Source organism: Plectrocnemia conspersa, unplaced genomic scaffold, assembly GCF_051122295.1.
Source record: "Plectrocnemia conspersa isolate PC_06_02 unplaced genomic scaffold, ASM5112229v1 ptg000003l, whole genome shotgun sequence".
Classification (NCBI taxonomy): domain Eukaryota; kingdom Metazoa; phylum Arthropoda; class Insecta; order Trichoptera; family Polycentropodidae; genus Plectrocnemia; species Plectrocnemia conspersa.
Genome location: NW_028277167.1, coordinates 19,366,310 through 19,384,718, shown reverse-complemented (window position 1 = coordinate 19,384,718; position 18,409 = coordinate 19,366,310).

Below are 18,409 nucleotides of genomic sequence, written 5' to 3'. Positions count from 1 at the left end.
AATAAATAATAAGAAAACAGCTAGAAAATGCCAAAAGTGCACCTGGTCTCGATGCCTGAAAAGAACTCTCTTCAAAACATAACTTTACTATTATTATTACTATAATAACTACTTATAATAATAATATTACTATATTACATTTATTATGTCTTTTTTATCCTTTAAATTTACCCTTTCATTCCATTTTCCGCTACTCGTGAGAATGGGGGGTTTGGAGGGACCTCGCAAGTGGAATAGCCTAAAGCCTCTCTTCATCTAAATCCGGATCTGTTTGTGATTTTCTATTCATTGATTTAATGTGATAAAATCGTGACAGACTTGATTATATATATATGTATATAAATTATTTTTCACAGAAAAGATTATATTAACAGCTATTTTACTATTTCGCCATTAGAAAAAAATAATGCTAAAATAGTGCTGATTATACATAGCTTGAAGTAATAGGAGATTCTATTTTATTCCAAGAATTTATCAATCGGGTTTCAAATTATACATCGTATTTAGTATTTATATATCCAAATATAAATTTGCTTCATTTTTCAGCATAATTTGTATGTCTTGTATTCTTTTAACAAATAAGCATGTTGATTTACTTTTATACATATATAATAAAATAATTATTAGTTTAATAAATAATCGACGCTCAAAAAATATTGGGTATTAAACTATATTTAATACATAGCAATTTAAAAAATGTTTTTTTAATGTCAATATTTAGATATCAATGTATATTTTTATAGTTTTATGATGTTTAAAATCGTGATATATTATATGAGTACAATTTTTAAAATCTATTTCAACTTGACAAATCTAAAAATCGTATTAATCTTAAAAACGTTTTTAAAAATAAACCTAAAAATAAAATAATCCTGTAATATTTTTACAATTAACCAGATATTACAAATAAATATTTTCTTATAAAGCAAAAAAGCATATCGCTTATATTTGATGTTATTAGAAATGTTGTGATTTATGCTCAGTTTGGTTTGCTATTTCACTATGAATAGACTTTCTTAATTATGCAAATTTATTTCGAAAATCATGATTCAATTCGCGAAACTTAACGTTTACTACGTACATTTTACAGTTGACATAAACGTTTATTTATGGATCGGTTTTGTACCAGGCATACTTTAATTGATAATACGCATCCGCAGAGACGTCGTACAGTGTGCACCGAAGAAGTTCAGTGAAGTGTAGTATTGAGGAAGACCCGAATGAGTCGATTCACCATCGTGCATAGCAATTGGAGCTGTGTCCATCTACGTGAATGGGCTCTTGATCCTCATTTTCACCACAAAATTCTGTTCAGCGATGATGCTCATTTTTGCTTAAATAGCTACGTCAACAAGAAAAATTGCTGCATTTTAAGTGAAGAAAATCCACGCCCGTCATAGGCTGAATATTTAGTAAGGGATGAATATTTAGTACGCATTCCGGTAAAGCTGGCGATAAATGTCGGCGAAATTCGGCTTGTTACACGGAGCGCGTATCACTTTATTGGTGATTCTGTACGATATGTAAGTTCGTAGAGTCCTCGAATATGGCTCCATTACCTGGAATCCTAACGAATGTAAGTACATCTTTCTGCTAGAAGCTTCGAGATACTATTTAATGAAGCACTTTTTGAAGCTGCTGAGGGGTGGTGTCAACAATCCGTCGATACTCGGAGAGTTTTAGTTGCGGGTTATAATGTCCTAGAAAGTCGGAATTGTGTGCTTTATTTTTGGTCGCTTACACGAGTCATCCAGCTTCTCAAATAGCTTCCAAACAGCTGGAAAAAATATGTGGAATAGTGCATATTTATTTTATATATGATATATATTTTTTTTTAATTTTATTGTATTTTTATAAAAATGTTAACGTATTTATGTGTTAAATGTTTTATTATTTTGATCACAATAAAAATCGAGAAATATTCTAATCACATTATGAAAATAATAGCGTACAGTTATTTTTGTTTGACATAAGCTTTCAAATAAAATGCTATTTAAATTACAAAGAAATATAGTCAGATTTATTACTTACAATGCTTTTCAAATATAAAATTTATAATAATAATTCATGTCCCGTGACACAAAAATTTCACGAGAAATAGGAAGCTCGTTAAACCACTTAGTTTTCAAACGCATGGATATACTCTGTTTTAAAATTAAATCAACTTCGCTTTTGCAACTACGAGATATAATGAAATTTTCCGGAAACGATCAATATGACGTTCAGTATAAAATAAAAGCAAAAAATGTTTCAAATTAAATGTATTACATCGCAAAAAATTGGATATTCTGTTTGTTGACAAAACAGAAACGGCATAATTAACATTATTTCTGATTTTATTTTAAAATGCCACACAAGCGTTTCGCTGGTGGTATTAACAGCAAAAATGCTGAATAAACTCAACTAAAACATTCATGAGCGTCATTGGGTAAAACCTGCGCGAGTTTCAGATGTACACAAGATGTCATAAAGGTCGAGTTTTTCGCGTCAGTGGAGGGACGTGAGGGGTCTGCGTTGGGAATTATTGAAAAGTTTAAGGGTGAATGGTGAAAAAAGTTAAATATTTATATGAAAGAGCGAGAGTGTGTGTATTTGCATGTTAGGGGCACTACATGTTGCAGTTAGCGTGTAGTAATAAGCAGGAACGTCTGCATCAAAGAGCGCAGACATCGAAGGGTGAACTGATTGGCAAACGTCGCCCCGCCAGTCTGGAAGCCCCCCTCGTCTGCATCCACAAAAGCCTCTGTGCAAACCTGCAATGCTATCTTCACTCCATTTTTTGTTTGTATACAGTTAAAAAGGAATAATAAATAAATAATGCTATTTTGTACCAGTAATATACTAGTAAAAGTTATTGTGGAAGAACAGCTCTATAATGGCACTTATCGAGAATAATCAACAATATTTTTACACATTCTATATAAGGACATATAGATCAGCTACTGTTTTATTGCAACTAATTATTTTTTGCGCACTCTCCTAGTAGTAAAAATTCGGTTTAGATGTGCTTTATTATATTCTCATTCTTAATATTGCTATAAAACGCCTTAATATAAACGCTTGATAATCAATCGAGCGTTTATATTAAGGCTAATTAAAATATTTCGCATAAAATATGTCGTAACAGTGGCCAATTTTAATATTTATTTGTAGCATGGAAAGGGTTTACTAGGACCTATTATTATTTATTCAAGAAATTATATTACGATGTTAAAAATATATATAAAATAGCATTTTTATCATGAGGCCCGGAATTTTTTTTTCTAGGGTTCGGGTTTGCTCTCGGCGGTCCTTGGTGAGATGTCTAGCTTAGGAGTACTTATGCTTTTTAAGAAAGAGTAATTAATTTTGTATTAAATATATATTTCCTAAACTGTCGAGACTCTTCCGGAGGCAATTATATCACATGTGTCTGTCTTCTTCTGAATGGTCAATAGAAGCGACGTGACATTTACACATATCATTCTGGTTGTCTCTTCTAGTTATACTGTGCTATTTTCAACTTTTAAGTTGATATATAAACTGAATAACGAAACCGCAAAAGAAACGGAACAACGACGCGCTGAAGTCCGATTACGTACTACTGCAATACGTAAAGACAAGAGATTAAAATATTGTATATAACAAAGTATTGAAATAAATTTGTAATGATAGAATGAATAAAATTAATTATAATGAATAAACAAAGCTTGTAAATAAGAATACTACATTCTTTTTTAAATCCTGAGAATTTTAGTATATTCATCTCAGATTTTTGTGTTTATTTTTTAATTAAGTATAAATATTTAAAAAATATATTTTCTAGTATTTTAGTCTAAATTTCCCGAGATTGAAGAATTTCTTCTTTAACGTCATGAGCCTCTTTGGCGCATTAATATTAATACTACGTATAACAATTTATTATCAATTATCAATTATAACTTAAACATAAATTAAATTAAAGAAAAAGTGTAAGATAAACTTTTGTAATATATGTATATTCATAAAAAATATTATCCAGATAAAAAACTTATTTCAATAGTCAATAACCACCATTTGTATAAAAGCTTTAATTGTAAAAGCTATATAAAGATAATACATATAAATGCTTATAATTCTTCTAAAGCACATTATGAAATTATAGTACCCACAATCGATCACAAAAGGCGTGGTATTATTTTAGGAAAACCTTGACATTAAGCCAATGGTTCGGGGAAACTATGCGTCGCATATCGAAACATACGCCCTTATCTATTTGTTTTTCATATAAACAAAATTCTCGGTTGTAACATCGCGAAAACACAGAGCTTCTGACGGAATACTCGCCCTGATAAATAAAAGTAATATTATGTACGGTTACCAGGCAACTGTGGTTAGGTCGTGGATACCCTTGAAAATATGTACGACGCAAAAACATCAATAAGCATAACAAAATATTTCTCGTGCGTACACATAATTGAATCCAAATCAACAAGGGGAAAGTGAATTATATTAATTTGATTGTTATTTTTCCTTTACGTAATTAATTATTTTTTTATTATATATTTTGATTACGTAGATCGAGATCAACTTCAGAATTTTACTTAAGATAAACAACTTACGTATTTACAAATAATTTAAAAGTGCTGGTTAAAAAATGTTTAATTATGTGTTGTTTCAAACATTAATTAATTTGTACACGTACATAGAAATTATAAGCTAGCCTACGCGATGCATTTTAAAATAGCCTTAACTTTTTACTTTTACTAAAAAGTTATAGACATTTATACTGGCCACTACTGATGATAATTTAATTTTCCGCAATATCCCCTTGGTGTCCATCACTCCCGCATCCGTCCACGGCCGGATCACATTATTTGTTTTAAAATGTATACCTATACTTTCCCCTTAACCAGAGGTATACAATCTGTGGATTTAAAATGGTTTTAATAACCAAATAATTCATATGTATATATTGTTGATCTAGATATTATATAACTATATGGTGCAAGACCCCGCAATTCTCATTTTTTAATTAGAATACAGTATAACCACGATGTAACGAACAAAATATCCAGTCAAATGTGAAAAGTATTAAAAACATCCTGTTAATGTTATACATGTTTAAATCCAAGTTTTACTGATCTGCACATGATAATCATATACCTTTAACTTATACCTATATAGCTATGAAATTTTCGGAAAAAAGTTTGTTTATTAATTTTTTCTTTGAAATTAACTTTTTATTACTACTTCACTGGCATTGTATTCTACCCTTTATTTTCTTAATAAAAAGACACATTTGGAAAACCTACTTTTATATAACGGACTTTCGGCTTTAACATACATATCGTTACATATTAGGAAATCCTAAAATTGATATCGTTTTTTTAATGAAGCCAAAAAAATCATTTTTAAAAGTTAATTTTTATTTAAATGATTAAAAATTTTAAAATAATTATTTCAGATTTTTACATTGTCTGAATATATCAAAATTATATTTATGAAAAATGGCAGTTTATAATTAAAATAATTGCTAAACAACAATTTCAATAAATATTTTTCTACAAATTAAATTTTTCTACATTTATATTTTGAAAGTTACTATTTTTTAGTTAAAACTGGAGCTGTGAATAAAAATCAGAACATCTATAAAAAAAGTTCCTAAATTATAACATATTGAAATTTCTGTAGCAATGGAACTTTCATTACAATATTTTAAGAATAATTTATATTTAACCAACACGATAGACGATTGGTATAAGTCGCTGACTATTAACCTAAAAGACCTGGGTTTGAATTTCATATGAACCTTTGTTTTTTAATTTCTATCTGTTTGGAAGATCGGAATTTGTGATAATTATAGTTCCGATTGATCATCACAAATTAGGTTTACCTAGATTTTCCTAATCTCACGGATGACTGGGTATTGAATTTTTTTAATTATGAGCTACTTCAGCTCATAGAGAATATTTTAACAAGAAAAATATCAGGTATATATTGATAATTAATTGATATACCTGATTATTCATAAATACTTTATGACTCGAGCGAAGTCTTTCACTTCATGGGATATTGAAAACACCAAATAAAACCCAATATTGCTGGATTTGACTCGAATTACTATGATGAAAATGCATGTACAATATTATAGTGTGCTCTCTGAGTAAGAACAAGGGAGCTGTACTTAAAGATGTGCTTTTTTCATCATATATTTCTCAAGCTCAACAAAAATCAAATAATATATGATTAATAAAAAATCGGTTTTCCAGTTCTTCGAACAAAGCTGTATAAGATCAAATAAACAAGAATAAGAGAAAAAGATCACTTAATATATACGAAATAAAATACAAAATTATAGGGTTAAGATTAACATTAAAAGCGTTAAGATTTGATAAAAAATGATAAATATATTTTGTATATTAGTAATATTAGCTACTCAATCACTTGTCATTTAGTATTGATTATTGACATTCTGTCCTTATTTTTTAATTTATATTTTACGTAACAATAAATAAAAAAGTATCGTATTTTCCCAGTTAAATCGCAATATAACGGCAAAGTTGCCAAGCACAGTCTCAATGCTATGCTATGAAATATATTTTGTACAGTATGTATAATAGTTTAGAATCGGCTGGATACTTTTTATCCGACCAGCGAAATGCAATAACTGTCTGCAAAGTTTGCACACCGTCTGTACAATTACGTCTATCGCGGACTACGTTTTCCGTAAACAAGTTTCTAAATGGCGATAAACGCGATGACAATTACTGTCCTGTGGGAAATGTCGCGTCTACCAATATTGGGAAAATGTTTGTATTTTCTATAATACCGATTTGCATACAGACGTTGCGGTGACAAATCTAATATACAAAAGATCCTAATGTATTATTGAATGGAAGTTTCGTAGCTTTTCTTGAAGCAACACAAGACTAGTCTAAAACTTGCATTGAAATATATGAAAAGTTGTTGCTGTATCTACGTTATATTTTTACAAGTCTTCCCTGTAATCATTCTTTAGCTATATTAAGATTTAACCATAAGAACTCTAATAACCATATTTCTAAAAGAGGTGATTACTATCGATTTTATACTTCGCGCATAACAATCAAGACTTTCGTTTATTACTAATCTATAGAGGGAAAATATGCTAGGAGCATAAGTGTCACACGTTTTGATTGATTGGTTCACAAAAACGATCATTATCCATAAATGTCATCGGTCTCTTCTCTTACATGTTATATTATATAGATACAGTAAATTTTAATCACATATTACATCTCACACCTCTTTACAAATATAACCTGTAGTGCAAATTAATTTAACGTGTTTCATTAAATGCCGTTGGTATAATATTGTATCGCGTTGAAAACATATCGCTATCCGTGTTTTGAAAAACCGCCATATATTATTAATTAAATTGTACCATTTACGGAGGTGAAAGCCATAATACATTTCTGTGCACAAGGGTACGTTAATTCCTTTCAAGATGACTAGAGGGCAATTCTCATATGAACCCTCGTCACGGCCCAGATGAAGAAAACCTGTGAAAATTGGTCCAACCCTTACACATAGTTTTGGCAAAGTGCTCTGTAAATATACTACATATTTTCTATTTTTTAAGCAAAGGTCAAGGGTAGAAACATGCAGCTCTATAGGTTGCAAAGTGCGATACAAGCCACTTAAAATTGTTCTTTATGTATAGCGAATATATACTAAAGTTAATATTTATTTTTTTGATAAGAAAATATAAAAGAATTTTATATTTTCTTTATTTTACCACCCACATGGAGTCTTTGTTACCGATTTGTTTGCGTTTTGTCAAGATCGCCCCACAGATTTGACCTCCCGTTGATTCATCCAAATTGGATAGTGATGGATTCGTCACTGTGATATAAATGGAGTATCATATTGTATTTTTTAACGGTAGACTTATTCACTGTTTTTTAAGCAAATTATAACTAAATATTTACATATTTCATTAAAAAATATGACAACAACATAACAATAAGTATGCGAGATCGATTGCTTTGAAGCTCATTTAAAACATATTATATAAAAAATTATAGGAAGGTTTTAATCGCCAATCCGCTTATGCTTTAGCATATTCTAGAAGCTATTAGTTTTTAATAAGTAGAATAGACGCGCTTCATTAAAATATTTATGCATAAAATATATTTCAGCTTATTAAGAAGAAAAATGAAAATCTCTTAAGGTTTATACTATAGGAGAAAACATTTTGCAAGCCGATTACCACAAAATCCGACGAGGAAGCTTCATAAGCAAATCCCGTCGTCAGTCTACTGCGTATATCAGAATTATAAATTGCAAATATGTGCATAGCATATACATATATTCATAGCAGTGTTTCCCAAAATAGTGAGTCATGAAAGTATTTTAAAACATGCAACAGTAAGAATTATTATATGAATTTGTATATAAATATATTTCAATAAGGTTTGTGAATGTTTTCAATATACAACATAAGATTTTATACGTTTTAATGTATTTAGTAATATGACTTAACGTTAAAAGTAATGTAATATATTCACGTAGTGTGAAAAGCACTGTTTTTGCCTGAACGTGTGCGAATAATATTCACATACATAACTACATTTTATACAATTTTAAAAAATCACAGTCAGTAGGCAGCATTTAACAAAATCGATTCATTATTTCACTTTGTGTATAAATCATATATTCTTAAACTATTTTATTGTTTTATTAAAAAGATGCATATTTGAGAAATCATATTTTCATTTAGAAAAAGTTAAAATCCAATAAACACGATTTATCGCATCCTTATTTTAATTTGTAACAACTAACATTAGCTATAGATTTTATTTATTAAAAACTGTAGATATTTGAGAATAATGAATAGGTTTTGTACACTTTTACAATAATATAGATACTATTTTAACTATACGCATATTTTTATCCTTAAGCTTTTTCACAAATAAAGAATACCAACTTAAATAAATATAACTGATAGCTTCAAATATTTTTTTTATAAAATTTGTATCGAATACCAACAATATATGTCTGTGTCTCAAGTTGTGTGGTAAACCATAGAAATGTAATCAAAAACTGAAGCAAAAATTTTTACATAATAAAATAATCCTTGCCTCCGCCTCTCAAAAATGAACAAGGAAAATGCATTAAATGGAGGGCGAATGTCAAATACTTGGGGTATACATCTAAACTCCAAACTTAAATTTACTACTTGCTGCCATTGCGGCCCCAAAACTAATATTAAACAGAAGAAGCACATTAACGAGAAAAAATATTTTTTTGCTTTATAAACAGCTAATTAGACCGGTAATATCATACGCTTGCTCGATGTGGAGTAACACACATTTAAAATAAAGCGATTCAAATAAATAAACGGGATATCGTAATAACACTAAATCACAGCCGACAATAATACAACTAGACATACAAGCGAAGACTCTCTGACTTCCAAGACCTGCCATTTTAACTCCACCACCTGATAGGAGCATCACATTTCTCTTTATCTGTCGTAATTTATAAACGTTTATAAAATAAACTGTTACCAGCTTTTACGGCGTCTATTTGGCTGCAAAGTCACATCCTTTTGGTTTCGAAACCCGAAAAATAAAATAAAATTGCACATTAAATCAAATCCTAAGATTATTTCAAAATTTTTTTTCTTGATAGTATCTGTAATTTTATATTATTAGTCAGTTGGATTATTCGGCAGCTAAATAAGAGAGGCAATTCGAGGATACTATGCACAAAATAATTATTCATGTTAAAACAATTTGATAGCACACAAGTTTCTTCTTAAAAAACCTTGATAATGCTACTTTTATATTCCATATAAAATATATTCCACAAAAGTAATTAAACTAGTATTGTTATGGTGTATCTTAAACGTCATTATTCAACCGTCATCCAACTCCTTTCAGAATCATAAATAACGCTTTAGCTCCAGACGAACCGCCTCGCCAGAATCGGTATTCAGTTTTGAAATCACTGACCCTGGATTTGGGTGAGCCACCCCTAGTAGACGAAGGGCTAGTGACACTCCTCTTGGTAACAGGTCCAGACTAGGAGGGAAGCAATCCCGTCCGCAGACAACAATCACACTGCGAAGCAGGGGATAGGGTCAATGGCTCTACATTGGGCCAGACATTTATCTACCCGACCGTTTTCATACATATGCCTATACGTTATTAAATTTTTCCCTTTCTGCGAAGTTATTTCCTTTTAAATATCGTTGCGTGCTTTTATATTATCGGAAACCTTTAATTTATCCGGTTATCCTCACCGGTGTCAAGCGGTTTGAGAAGGGTCCTAGATTACTCTCACAATTTCGCCACTATGGTGTGAGTAGCACTTTTTTAATTTATCGCCAAAAAGTTTTTTACTTTACTTGTAAAGTTATCTTGTAATTTTTCCGAAACTTGAAAGTAATATCGCAAATGAGAGCTTTCATGTTAAATACATATTATAATATATAACATATTTTATATGATTTTTAGTATTCAAATAATCTTCGCAAGGAGTTAATGTTTTGTTACTAGATTCTATCCCGGAAATTATCAATCAATCAAACTTGAATCTCGTGAATTTTACTAAAAATATTATTAAAAATTGTTCCTTAAATTAAAACATATATGGATAACAAATATGCGGAAACTAATGTTGCTATTCAAATACATACTTTAAAAGTTATTACTAATAATATTAAAGCATAAATCACATATATTCTATAATACAATATCAGCCGAAGTAATTAATAATAACTTTTAATGAATAATTTAATTTAATCTTTTACAAAATCGTTGACTATATTTTAATATGTTAGACTGGTTAATTTGATTATATTGATGCTTCGATATTTACGACCGAATAAAAAAATCTTTACAATAATTTATTAATTACTGATAAAGATCCTAATGTGGAAGATATAATGATCACAGAGGAATTACTGAATTAAGATTCATAAATGAGCCAAGAATTAGGATATCTAGTGTGATTCAAAGTCATTCTTTAAGCAATATTTAGCTATATACAATATTTTTAGTCTCTTGTCTTCACGTAATGTAGTAGCACGTAATCGCTGTTAAACTCAAAATACAATAAAGTTGAAAATACTACATTTGGTCTAGAAATGGCAGTCAGAATAACATGTTCACCCTTTGTGAAGAAATTTTGACATACATGCGTGTATTTTCTGTTTTATAGTATCGATTAAAAGGAAAGCAAATTACAATCGCTTCCAAATATCACAATTAAAAAAAAAGTTTTGATAATATTATTTGTGAACAATTAAGCTTAAGTTTGTTATCCAAAATATACGCTCTCATAATTTTTCATAAATTCATAATTTAATTTCTATCCATAAATAATATCCACAAGAAATTCCTAATAAGAAATTCACTTTGTTTATAATACTTATATCTCGAAATAAGTTTGTATTATGTTTAATTAGAAGTCTGATTCACTTTTCCCATTAGACAAAAATGCTCTCTTTGTATTTATATAAACATATATGTACAAACATACATATTTACGTAATGGCTTTTTCCCTAATATGAAAATATCTACGGGTAGTAAAATCCTTAGGGTGGTCAAAGCGACGAAATAGCAATACCAGCATGCTATACAAATCACTTCATTTTTCGACAAAACATATTTGCGAGGGTTGGGAAAATCAAATAATGGGAAACATTACTCATGATGCAATAATTATATTTTTAATAATAATAATAATATATGTTTCTTTTAAAGGATATTTTAGCTTGAATATACTATTAACTAATTTAAATTGTGCTTGAATTATTATAGTAAGTTTACAAATTAAAAAAGTCTTAAAATAAGCAATTGAGAACAAATAAATCAATTGGAATATATGATATGTATATTTTATAGTATATGCAGAAATGTATATACATATCTTATATTTTTAATTTATTTATTTAAAAAAATTTGAATTGTAGTTTCAGACTTTTCTTTATTTGAGTTAACCTATGTCTGAGAATGAAACTAACATTACTAAAATATAACATCCGAATCCATAGCGTATATAGATCTTACACATATCCAATCGCTGACCTCTATTTTCTTTTATTTGTCTGGGTTTGATATATTTTTTTATGTAACTTTGAATAAGTTTGTTTGATTTTAAAAGACCAACCTCATGGACGCTTATGTGATATACATTTTTGCATACATAGTAAAGAAATCATAGCATAGATATATCTAATAAAAATTCTAGACGTCACGTATTGTCCGAGTTATTTGAGGCTTATTTTTGTGATAATTATACAAACAATACGAGCAAAACTAAAAGATTTGATTGAAACAAATTCAATTACAATAACTATAAATAATAAAATATTTTTTTACAAACCCCATGATCCTTTTTTAATTTATATAAGAAGTTGGTCGACTCTTTGCATTTTCCAAAACTTCAAAATTCTCAGACAAGCACAGTCATTAGGCACTATCCACTTTGCAAATGAAAACGTTAACGCCACGTGAATTTGTGTAGTCATCTTCCAAACACAAGATAATGTCTTCCGTAACGTTGTATAGCTATTGTTGGCCAGGCAAGGTTGGTCTTTTGGCTCTCAACAGCCACGATGACCTTTGACTTCCATTGTGCCAAATGCGAATTTTCGGTACAATTTCCTTAGAGTTCGAACAAAAAGCTATTGGTAGATAAAAACAGAAATAAAAATAAGCTAACATTCCGAATCAAACGAGAGACTCTAGACTTCGCAGGGGTGAGACCCCTTATTTAAATACGTCGCGTTCGAGCAAATAGAGAAAATCGTTTCAATAGTTTAAATGCTAATGGGAAATACTCAGATAGCCATTATAATGCTACGATTTTTAAATAATAAAATTAACTGTTGATATTTAAACGAAGAGATACAAAGTTAAGATCTACGATCTAATTAATGAGACCATTAATTGTTTTTTTAATGCATATGAAAAAATCTCTGCTTTTTATCTTTTAGTTTAAAAGTAAAGTAAAGATACTGCATATAAAACACCTTGCGTATTTTTCTTATATTTCTAAAATATTTTTTTTTATAAATGTTATATTAACTAATTAAGTAAAAAAATACTGACATGTGATGAAGTCAATTTAGAAGATATGTCTTCGAGCTCGCTTTTTTGCATTATTCGAAAACGTTCCCTAATTTGAGCTATCATAACATAATATGAGATAGTATATCATGGTATCCTTATAATTTTGATACGCTGAAAAATTAAGTGTGTTTTAAACATTCTAAAATGCTCGCTTGCATTCACTAATGTGTTTATACTAATTCGTAGATTTTTCGTAGAGTATTTTTAAACAAAGCTTTTAATAAAATTATCATCACATTTATATCATTCTAACAAGTCAATTGAAAGAGTTGCAAATTTCATGCTTAAACCTAATTGGCTTAATTTTAAAAACACTCTTTTTTCAAAACAATTATGTTAATGGAAACGGCGAAAGTAAGAAGTATTGATTAAAAAATAATATTGAAAATAACTTAACAATCGATACAATATTGAAGGGAAAAATTAGATAATATTGAGATGTTTCTCTTACATCGATCTTTGGGATAATAGTTTGTGTGTTTGTGTATTATGCATGGCCTGCAATCTAATCAGCTACAAAAAAAGTAATGAAGCACTTTCTATCATAAATATAGAATCATGGATAGTTATGAAAAGAAACAGTGAATATCACAATATTTTAGTAGCGAATCTAAGCCAAGTTATGGAGCTTTTTTAGACAAGTCTAATGCTGTGTTAAATAAACACGATTGTTTTGAAAAGATTAATTCTTAAAAAAAGTTTACAATTAAAACAAAGATCAATATAAAATTATCAATATCTTATGATAAATTTTGATTATTATATTATACTATAAGTAAGCTAACCAGACGTCTGAATTTGTCCTGATAAATAACGTGGTTTCGTAAATTAAATAAAAAGAACCCGGCTGACAATTCCTTATGAAAAATAACAAAATTGCTTAAAAATTATTACTAAAACACAGCTAAAAATCAAAAATAATATAGCTAATAATTATTTACTGCGTTCCGCATCGAATATAAAAAATCATTGTATGTATTTAAATGAATTTCGAATGCAAAAAATAAAAAATTACAAAACTAGAGCTCATTTAAGGTGATAAATAATGTTTCAATGAATGTCAAACACATAAAATTTTAAAATTGATCCCTACACCCTGGATCGTAATGGATTTGTCATCAATAAAAACGTTATTTATTACCTTTAATGAGCCCTCATTTTACAACAATAACAATCTGAAATTAAAAAATGACAAATCAACAAAAAGTTGCTCCTGTTAGATATTATATAACCAGGAATATTTTTAATTTCAATTAGTTTTCAGATCGCATTCAAACGAGACCCATACCCTCGTACATTATATTTCAATAAAATATTTTTGCCCTTCAATAATGAATAAGCAACAGAAATATAATATTCATAAAAAATATGGTGATATTAATTCGATTTGGAAATATGTTTTAACATCAACGGATGGAGCTACAGGTAAATGTAAAGAATGCAGTGTGGTTTTAAAAACTGGCGGAGGATCTACCAAAGGACTGCATACACATCTGCTTTCAATACACAAAAAGAAAATTCATGATCCATATTCTGTCAATTCTACCGAGAAAACCATCAAATCGCCTGATCGACCGTTGAAAAGAAAATTAATATCCGACTATTTTTTAACCAAAGAAGATTAATCACTCGATGCTGTGCTTGTACGGATGATATCTCGACATGGTTTACCATTCAATATATTTAATACATCGATTGATTTGAGAGCAGCTCATATATCCAAAGGATACCAATCTCTTCCTTTTTCTGTTACTTCGATAAGCAATCGTGTAGTCGATTATAGTAAGAAATTTCGAAATAAGAAGATTGACGAAATTGATGAATGTAAAAAAATGGAAAACGTTTTTGTTTGACGTTTGGCGAGTGGACATCGGTCGCCAATAAACGCTACATTAACATTAATGTGCATAGTAAAACGGAAATTTTGGAATATTGGTTTATCTCGGTGCATGGATCAATGTCAGCCGATGCTTGTGTTCAATTATTGAAGAAATGTCTGGAAAACCATAATATATTATTGAATAACGATATAGTTTCTATGGTAAAAGACGGGGCAAGCGTTATGGTTCGCGTTGGGATACTTGTAATGCCTGAACATCAATTATGCATCGTTCATGGAATTCAAGTCTTTTACAAGAAAATTTCAACTGAATCCTTGGAATTATGCTATGAAAAAATGATCAATATCAATTTACTGATGGATACGAAGATGAAGAAGGATTTACAATGCTTTATTCTGAATCATAAAATATAGTTTTATCTGAAAATCACCGCATTAAAATTTTGGCCCGGGATTGGAATCCCTAGCTGAGATGCCGGGCAGCACTTTTTCGACAAAATTATGTCCACTCGCAGGTGTGATTTGCAAAATTTACAAATCAGGTGATAAAATAATAAGACAAATAACGTATGAAATAACTAAAAAAAATTGCAATTATATACATAAAACAGTTTTTATAAAATTATATTATAAAAATTAAGATGCATATTTTATTTTTTTTCTAAATAAAATGTGTTTTTATAGATACCAAGGCATTTAGGGACAAATCAGATAATTTTCTTTGTAAGTATTCTTCTTATTAAAAATACTCGCTCGCTTTCCGTTGATGTTGATCTAATTATGAGCAAAGATTTATTTAAAATATTAAGATTTTGAGTCCCTTCTCCGGTTAGTTGCAAAATTTAAATTCATTTCGTCGACTACATTTACTATTTTTTAGTGAATAAATTTGCTGTTGGCTTATTAGTTGTTTGCTTAATTCTTTTTTGAGAATTTGTTAAAAAATACGATTTAATGGGTCTAAATAAGCCTTTTTAGTATTCGTCCAAATTTCTACGAAAAACATATAAGGCTCACATGTTCAAGTACCGACGCAGTATTTTGTCTAAACTATTATTCTTCATTACTGTAAATGAATGTTATTATAGCAGCGGTAGATGTACAATATATTATACAACAGTAAACAATACGTACTTATAGATTAAGAAACAGTTGTTTAATTAAAGTTTGCTTTTTATGGCACACGCCAAAACGTCCTAAAAAGCTGTCGCCCAACCGGATAGTCGTATTACGTATTCTCATTACGATTATTTAACTTAAAGCGAGAAACTGCTCCGAGTTGCGAAACTGACGAAACATTTTAATGGGGGTCTGCATTAAATTACGGTCTCGAAAGTAGATCGAAATGAGGTAGAGGCTCGACGATGGTGATAAGGATGTTTATGTCCTGTAGGCAGACCCGTGCCGGCCACAATAACAAACGGACTAAAAAAATTATAATTTCGAAGCGGCAATAAAAAATGGCAGGTGCCACAACAGCTGCGAGCCGAAACACCTTTCCGATATTAAAACGAGATCCGACAACAACAAGATCACGCAATTTACTAAATTTAAACCCGTTTTAACATAATTTCATATGTAGTGCGTCGGTACCAAACTGGACATCCCCAAATTGAGCGCCTCTAGTATAAATTGAGAAATACACAACATTCACAGTTAGCACAAAGCACTTACAAATATGATATGCAATGAGAGATGAATTCAATATAATTGTCTCTTATATTTTGACAATTATAAGTCTAACCAATATATTATGTATGTATAGTTGAGTATACAATCTATATAAAAATAAAAAATATACCCAGCTGCGCAGTTAACGCTAAGGTGATATAAACTACAATTTCAAACTTATGAAAAGGATATAACAACGCGTTTTGACAAAAGGATTAATGACAATAACAGCAATAACACAATTGCGTAAATTACTATTGCAACAACGGTGATAACTATAATTATTGGATATTTAATTTCCCTGATGGCGCCTAATGGACGGATGTGCCAACAGGGAGGTAAAATTACTACGTATATTAGGAGTAAAAACCACTATTGTAATCTACTCTTTGCATCAATTATTTAGAAAGTTCGCCTTGTAGTTATACTGAGGCGTGAACATATTTCGCTGGTTGAATATGTAAGCGATGCAATTGGCCAACCAATATCTGCATCTCAGATTCACCAGAGACGACCAAATCAAGAGTATAAAACAAGCAAGCGATTCGATATAAGAGTGTCGGAAACAATCACACGTACCGATAACAGACCAGAACTTTATTCGAGACGGCAACTAGACAGAGACCGAAAACAAACAACAACAAGCACGAGAGACCTCAGCGGGTCATTCAGAGACACCACTTCTCCACCAGATTCTCCATGTAACGCATTACTTGGGATAAAAAATCCAGCAAGAGATCTCACTGATCGCCAAAGCTACCATAGCAGAAATTTCAATAGAAAATTAAATTACCCAATTTTTCGATATTGATGTTTGGTTAAAAGCCAGACGGATTTATTTTATCAAAAGTTAAAAACTTTTGTAATTTACTCTTTTTTTTTAATTTTTACAATTTTACAAATTCACAATTTTTTGTTAGTTCTCTATTTTCCTTTTTGTACTGTATTATGTATTTTGTATTGTATTGTATATTGAAAAACATTTTTTTAGATTGCAATTTTTTTAGGCGCCTTGCACACTAACGTAAAAATCCACGAGACGACCCTGTGTATGTTATACATTACAAGTATATTACTAAAACACTTTTAAATGTGTTTTGCGTGCAATTGCAATCTTCATATATAGTAAGGCATGGTAACAGCTGATATCTAATGAAAATTAATAGAAAAAATCTGACACTTGACAGTTGATGTGAGGCCTTATATGAAGATTGTATCTAAGCTATAAACCGTGTGATACAAAAAAAGGGTGATAACAATCCACAATATAAATAACTAAATTTACAATAGTAATACGTTTGATTCAAGTAGCAATAGTCAGTAAACTATAATTTGTTTATATAGGATGAAATCATTATAGCACAGATTTATTCGAAATTATAAGCTTAAACATTTAATATTTGTAGCAAAAACAAATTAAAATGTGTAATCAACGTGGAAGCAATGCATAACATACAATTATAAACTTGTAAATATTAAGGAAATTAAATCTACAATATTTAAAATACACAACCTTATATTTAAAATAATAAATCCAATGGATCTTTATGAATAAAATGTGCATACAATTATAATTGTAATACAATTTATTATTTGAAATGAGATTTGATCAAATATTTTTTTTAGATACCAAGAATCACAAGATCGACTTTTTTGTATCTTTTAAACAGCTACTATTTCTATTGTAAAATTCAAAGCCATTATTTTCAAGCAAGAATAAATTTACTCTAAAACACTATTGAAGATTTTAGCGAATAATCCGAGATTAGTAGAGCTTGCACAATTGTCATTTTGGACAATGTTATCGAAAAT